Source organism: Choloepus didactylus, chromosome 4, assembly GCF_015220235.1.
Source record: "Choloepus didactylus isolate mChoDid1 chromosome 4, mChoDid1.pri, whole genome shotgun sequence".
NCBI lineage: Eukaryota > Metazoa > Chordata > Mammalia > Pilosa > Megalonychidae > Choloepus > Choloepus didactylus.
This window is the reverse complement of record NC_051310.1, coordinates 104,270,110-104,277,345: the sequence shown is the minus strand read 5'-3', so window position 1 is coordinate 104,277,345 and position 7,236 is coordinate 104,270,110. Positions and strand designations below refer to the sequence as shown.

The 7,236-nt window shown below is 50.0% G+C and overlaps 1 long non-coding RNA gene across 1 annotated transcript; it reads left to right on the top strand.

Annotated features, from left to right (window-relative positions):
- Positions 1–593: 593 nt before the first annotated feature.
- LOC119533309 lies at positions 594–2,622 on the top strand. Its single transcript, XR_005216623.1, has 3 exons — positions 594–856; positions 1,179–1,273; positions 1,757–2,622. It is a non-coding gene; the product is annotated as an uncharacterized LOC119533309 (long non-coding RNA).
- The last annotated feature ends 4,614 nt before the right edge of the window (positions 2,623–7,236 follow it).

The following is a 7,236-nucleotide window of genomic DNA, read 5'->3' as shown; positions in this document are numbered from 1 at the left end:
GGTTGCCTCACTGGGAAGAAGGCATGGACTTTTCTCACCTTCTTCCAACTACGGGACAGCCCAGAGCCGGAGGAGGTGGCTGTCCCCATGGGCTGTGGGATGCAGGTCTCTGGGGGCTGCAGACCAGCCCCTGCCCTCCTCCTCCATCCCTGGGAGATCAGCCCACCAGCCCCTTCCAGCCTCGTAGACCTCTTCACACCCTGCCCATGTGTAGGGCATCCGTACGCGATTGAAGCTTAGTCAGTAACGGTCTGGTGTATGTGATACTTAAGTCTTCTCAATATGCCAGAGCCGGTTCCACATATCTGCACACACACGTAAACACACACGCTGCCTCACATGCATTCCGGCTGTCGTTGTGAGGGCCCCACTCTTTATTCAAGGAGCCGTCTTGGGTGTCTGAATGGATGCTTGAAGACTCGGTCTTTGCAATTAACACGCTGCTGCAGTATTATTAGCCTCTGATAGGCAGGTCTGCCTTTGCCAGAGACTATAAATATGTGGGGCCAATGACTCAGCAAATCTGCTGCTATTTTTCTTGCAGGTCCGTGTGGATCTGTGTCTGTGTACACGATGGCCCCATCTCTAGCAGTTCCTATGGCTTGTATCCATGGAAACGTAGTTCTCCCCGACTACGGTACTCAGGCTGACAAACACTGGGAGTCTCCCCAGCCCCCTACCCACCTCGGATCGGGAGTGTGGACCACAGAAGCTCCCAGAGAACAGCACATGGGCCCTGATCGGGGAGGCGGCCACTTTCTCACCTGCTTCGAATGTCCAGGCCAAGTCAGGCCTCTGAGCCCTGCCCTGCCCATGTGTGGTCAAGGCCTTGTCTCCTGCCCAAGGCAAAGAGCAGGTGAGGGAGCCCCTTACTGAGGCCTGGCTGCTGGCGCCACCCAGGTTGGCGGGGTCCTGAGAGCTGTGGGCAGCATGGCAGGGGAGGCAGGGGAGGGGGCTGCTGTCCATGGCAGTGGGGGGCACCAGCATGTGTGAAGGGGAGACTGGGGAATGGGGGAAAGGGACAATGAGGTGGGTGAGGGGGAATAAATTTGGGATAAAACTCTTAGGGCCTTGTCTCCTCCACTTGACTCTGTCAAAAGGAGCTGTGGGATGGAGGTGTTCTCCCTCCCTCCCTCTGTCCCTTCAAGGAACACTCACATTTGCCTCCTCTGTGCCAGGCCCTGTGCTGGGTGGGGACACAGAGGTGAATCAGCCTGACTCTTTCTCTGAGGGCTCACGTCTGCAGGGATAAGACAGCCTCGCCATCAAGTCGGTGAGCATGGGTGGCCTAAATGTCAGAACAGATGTCTGTTCTGGGAACAGTGGGGCACAACAGGGCAGTCAGAGCCAGGAGAGGCTTCTTAGGAGAGCTGCAGCTCATGAAGCTGGTCAGGAGGATAAGGCCAAGCAGGAGTCGAGAGCGGGCAGCACTGGGGGAGTGGGTTGGTGAGAGATGCACACCCCAGAGCTGTAGCTCTGGCTGTTATTAGTAGTGTGGCCTGGGGAAGGCTACCTAAGTTTTCTGGCCTATTAAATGGAAACCATACCTACGAGGGTGAGAATTAAATAAAGCCCCTACCCCTGTCTATAGATAACATTTTTTTAAGTACTAACTATATACCAGGGCTGTCTGTTTGTCAGTTACTTTCTTCCCTTCAGGGTCTGTTTCTTCACCTGCCAAATGAGGGAACTGGACCAGATGATGTCTAGAGGCCCAGCAGTTCTGACCTTCCTTACTTGGTCTCCCCATTTTCAGGAGATGAAGGTCCAACAAGTTTCATAAGTGAAGGAATGGATCATGGAATCACTCAGCAAACACCACAGAGATGTATCAAGTACAAACTACATCCTGGGCAGCTTGCTTCCTCCCCTGCTCAGGGAAAGCAGGAGCCAGGCTGCTTTCACAGCCGCCACCTCCATGGGATATGGAGGAGCTGGAGACCCGGCGCCTCACTCAGAGCTCCCAATATAGCCGGAGAGACCCAACACCACACACTAACGTGGAGCAGCAACTCCAGGCCTCCCATGCTTGCTCCCTGCTTCTTCCTCGCCTTCTCTGTCTGTTCCCTCTGGAGTAAGGGGAAGACTCAACGCCCTGGAATCTGAGCTCTAAGGACCATCTTGCCCACAGCCTCCAGACTGCTGAGGTCCTTGTTCTTGAAGCTCCAGGGAGGTGGGGGATCTGAAATTTCTAAACACTTTGTCATCTCATAGTGACTCTGTGAGGTAATTACTATTATTATCTCCATCTTAAAGATGAGGAAACTGGAGCCCAGAGAATTTAGGGACTGGCCCAAGGTCACACAGATGCAGGTGGCAGAAGTGGGATTTCAACACAGGCCAGCGTGACTCGAGGCCCACGCTCTCACCACCCCTCTGCACCCCACTCTCTGGAGCGCTGGTAAACCTCCTCAAATCCTTTGGGGAGGTAGAGAAGATATAAATAGCATGCGGGATTGGGAAGTGAAAAAAGCAAGTTGCAGAACAATATATACAGGATGATTACAGTCATGTAAAAAAAATAACTTTGAAGCAATCTGTATATATATATATATATATATATATATATGTATGTATAAATCAATATGGGAGTAAATGCACAGAAATAGACCAGGAAAGAGACCTGACCTGCTGCTTGAACAATATTCATCTCTTGGTGAGGGAGTGGAGTGGAGACGAGTAAAGGGCGACTATTCCATTATTATTGAATATATTTCTGAATTGGTTTTTATTACAATGATAATGTATTAATGTATTACTTGCACAATAAAAACATACCCAGAAGGAATGACTTCTCCTTGGGTGAACTTCTCCCCATGCATAAGCAATGCTGCGAGGCCAAGGGGCAGCAGTGACCTGCTTTGTGATGGTGGATTTGATACTTGAGGTGGTCTGGGTTGCGGGGACTCCTCAGATAGACCTGGTGGTTTTTGACAGAAGACTCCATGTGCTTCATCAGTCCTTCAACAACCTGGAGAGCAGCTCTTCCGCCCATTTTACAGGTGGGGCCCTTGAGTCCAGACACAGCCTAGATCCAAGGTCAGAGAGCACCGTAGTTGTGGCTTGGCTGGTTAGCTCACTTGCCTAATTAATAAGAGGTCCTTCCTGGTTCAGAGGATCATGAGCTTTACCTTTAGACAGGCCTGGCTTTGACTTTATGCAAGAGCCACAGATTCTCTGAGCCTCAGCTTTCCTATCTGTAAAATGGGGTTGAGATAGCTACCTTGAGGAGATTTTGTAAGGGTTGAATGAGATCAAGTTAGCTGCATGGCTGTCTTGGGACAGGGGCTCCCCAGCGCTCCTTCTCTCCCCACTCTTTGTTCTGCAGTGAGACACAGGCTTTGGCCTGAATCCTGGTTCGGCCAGATGGAAACAAAGACCACAGGTGAGCACCTGCAAGTTGCCAGGAATCATTCTAAGGGCTATACACAGAACTCCCTTAGTGCCCCCAAAATGGACATCCTGGTATATACAACCTATTATTATCCCCACTTTACAGATGGACAGAGATCTCAAGGTTATGCTGGCCTTATAAAATGGTTTGGAAAGAACTCCCTTTTTTCTATTCTTTGAAAGTGCTTGTGTAACACATTTTTTGTTGTTGTTGTTGTTGTTTTGTGCTTTTTTTTTTTAAATATTAGGCAGAATTCACCAGGAAAATCATCCAGGCCTGGAGTTCTCCCTGTGAAAATATCTTTAATTACAAATTCAGATCCTTTCGGAGTGTTAAGACCATTCTTTTTTTATATTTCTTCCTGTCAGTTTTGGTAAATTTCCTCATCTATAGGAAGCTAATAACAGTCCCTCTGGGGTGAGGTTGTTGTGTGGTGTTGCTGAGCTAGCTGGGCATCACACCCACCCAATGCCTAGTACACAGTGGGTCTCCTGACTATACCTGGCACCCTGGCACCTACCTTTCCCTCCATTAGGGCCCAAGAGGGCCAGGGTGGGAGCCAGAGCCTCCCTGTTGGAAGTGAGGACCTGAGCTCTTCTAAAATATCAGAGACATTTGGGTTAGGCAGGAAAGCCTGAAAGGTGGACACAGGAGGCTGGAAGAGCTGTCCAAGGCCTCATGGGGTTGGGCAACATGACTCCGCAAGGCTCCATAAGGCTGCAAAGCCCAGTAGCTTTGGTTCTGGAGTGCTGAGCACCAACTGGTCCTTGGGTCATACTTGTAGAGGTAGAGAATGGGAACGTGGGTGCCCAGGAAAGGTTTACTGGTCCAAAAGAGGGGGGAAGATGAGTGTTTTGGGGGCTTCCCTATCTAGGAAGCCTTTAGGATCAGAAGGTTAGAACCAGAGGATACCCTCTTCCCTTGCCTCCTCTTTGACCCACAGATCCAAACTCTGAGTCCTGGAGGGGATGATTATAATTGCAGACTCTACAAGGGAGCCTCGTAAGCACCCCTAGCTCCAGAGCCTGGGCAATGTGGGGGCTACATCGTAATCACCTCCACACTTTGGCCCTTGACTCTCCTTCCTCACTGAACAGCAGGGGTGAGTGGGTGGGGGCAGCAGAAGGCCCAGAATGAGAACCTTCTTTGCTATCTTGGCTCCAGGCTTGCATCCTCCCCCTGCTCTGTAAAGCTGTAAGGTACTAGGCCTGTGGCTGGAAGTACTTGTCCCTGAGCCCAGCCTTCTGGAGAATCCACTATGTAAGGATGTTCTAGGCCCCATAACAGCTTGGTAGAGCAGAGCTGCTCCACCTGGTATTAAGATTTCTAGGAGAGCCTTCGTAAACCATAGAATGAATGAACAAGCAAATGAATGAATGACTCATTGAGTGGCTGGAATACCTACTATATGTATCCAGCACATAAAGATAAAAAGACATCTCTTCTGGCAATGGAGAGAGCATATAAATGTAGCATTCTATCCTTGGGTGATAAATGCAGTGCTGAAAGTGGCACAGATATGGTGGTGGAGGCTCAAAGGAAGAATGTCTAATCCATCCTGGGAATGTTGTGAGGGAGGTAGCAGTGATTTCTCAGGACAGGTAATATGAGCTCAGTTTTGAAGGATAAATAGGAGTTAACTAAGATGTTGGTGGAGCTGGGAGGGAACTCAGGAGATAAGAAAAGCATGTGCAATCACACAGGGGATTTAAGAGACCACATGGTCCCTGATCTCACCATCTATTAGTGTGGTTACTGATCACTCAACAGTCATTCTTGTTTTCAGGTCATTTCCTGCCCTCAAGGGGACCTAGACTTACAGTGTATTGGAAGCTCTGACCTCTCCTGCAAATACCAGTTGTGCCAGTTTGGATGCATTATGTCCCCCAAAACGCCATGTTCTTTGATGCAATCCTGTGGGTGCAGAGGTATTAGTGTTGATTAGATTGGAATCCTTTGATTGAGTGTTTCCATGGAGGTGTGACTCAATCAACTGTGGAGGAGACCTTTGGTTGGATAATTTCCATGGAGGTGTTACCCCACCCATTCAGAGCAGGTCTTAACTGAATCACTGGAGTCCTATAAAAGTGGTCACAGACAGAAGGAGGTGCTGCAGTTGAGAAACACATTTTGAAGACGGCCATTGAAAAGCTGACATTTTGGAGAACGCCATTTTGAAATGCAACCTGGGAGCAAGCAGATGCCAGTCATGTGCCTTCCCAGATAACAGAGGTTTTCCAGATGCCAGTGGCCTTTTTCCAGTGAAGGTATCCTATCATTGATGCCTTACCTTGGACACTTTATGGCCTTAAGACTGCAACTTCGTAACCAATCCATTTCTGGTGTTTGGCATAATGGACAGCATTAGCAAACTGGAGCACCAGTACAGGGGAAAGAAATCTCTTTCTACCTGGGCTCAGCATTTCTAAACTGGATGAGGGTGCTATAACAGTTAAGGATACATTCGGCTGCAAGTAACATAAAACCCAATAAACAGTAAGGGGGTGCGGTGACTGTTCCATGCAATAAGAAGTTCAGGAATGGGCAGTTCAGGGCTGGTGTGAAAGCTCCACAAGGCTGTCAGGCTCCTTCCATCTTCATGCTTGTCACCTCATAGTAGCAAGATGGCTGCATCTGCTCCAGACCTATGTCCATGTTCCAGGTGGAAAGAAGATGGGAAGGCTAAAGGCAGCTCTGTTGCTTTTAAGAAAGAGTATCCTGAAGCCCCTCCCAGGGACTTCTACTTCCATCTCATTGGCCAGAAGCAGGTCACATGGCCATCTCTAGGCCAATCTCTGGAAGGTGGCTGGGGAGAAAGCGGTTGTGGTGGGGCTTGGGCTCACCAGCTAGTGGTATCTGCACCAATTCCAAAATACCCCAGGCATGGGAGCCAGCAAAGGCAGGGAAGGAAAACAGCCGTCCCAGAAAAGGCCTCCCTCAAATTCAACTATTGTTAATGATTGCCCCCACTGTGCCCAGTTACCTGGGCCGGGAAGCCCAGGAGGGGAAATGAGCTTTCAACACAAGAAAAGAGAGAAAGAGAGCAAAGAAAGCCCCTCACCGGGAGAGGAGAGTGCTAGACAAGGGGTGGGGACATCAGCCAGTCCCAAGCCTACAAAGACCCTTTCTTACCTTTGAAGAAAAGGAGTTGAAATAGGGCCAACCCCAAAACCCTAGCAGAGAGATCTGGCCTCTTCATTGAGCAGATTTATGAAGTGGCTTCCTCTGAGTCTTGCAGGAAAGTGTAAAGACAAATGGGACCCCTCAGGTAGAATTGGGGATGGAGTGGGGGGCAAGGCAGTGGTCACTGCTTTCTCAGCAATGTCAGCCCCATACAGCATGTGGGAGACCAGGCCTGTCCCTGCCTCCCCCACCAAGTCCTCCTCGTCCTACTTCACTGATAAATCACCCATGTTTTCTGGCGTCTTCACTTCTCAGAGGCCTGAGCCTCAGCCTGATGTTATAGTAGAGCAAAGCCATTCAGGCCTTGTTGAGCTTGCCCCTCTGCTCCCACCCCCAACCTCAGACAGACAGCAGATCCACTCTGTCTAGTGGGAAATGCTGAGGCCTGGCATCAGAAGGCCTGTGTGACCTTGGGCAAGTCAGCCAACCTCTCGGGGCCTTTGGTGACACCTTGTGGCAGCGACTGCCTGAAACCAAAGTGCTTGGGTGTAACAAACAAAACAAAACATGTTTTCCTCCCACTCTTCCCCTCCCACTGCTGAGGCCTGTCTCCTCATCTCAAGGCAGCTTTCACGGGAAGCGATCACAGCTCAGGCCTCCAGTTTCTAGTTGCAGGCCTCTGTCCTGCAAGGCACTTCCGTCAGCTCTGGCATGAGGAC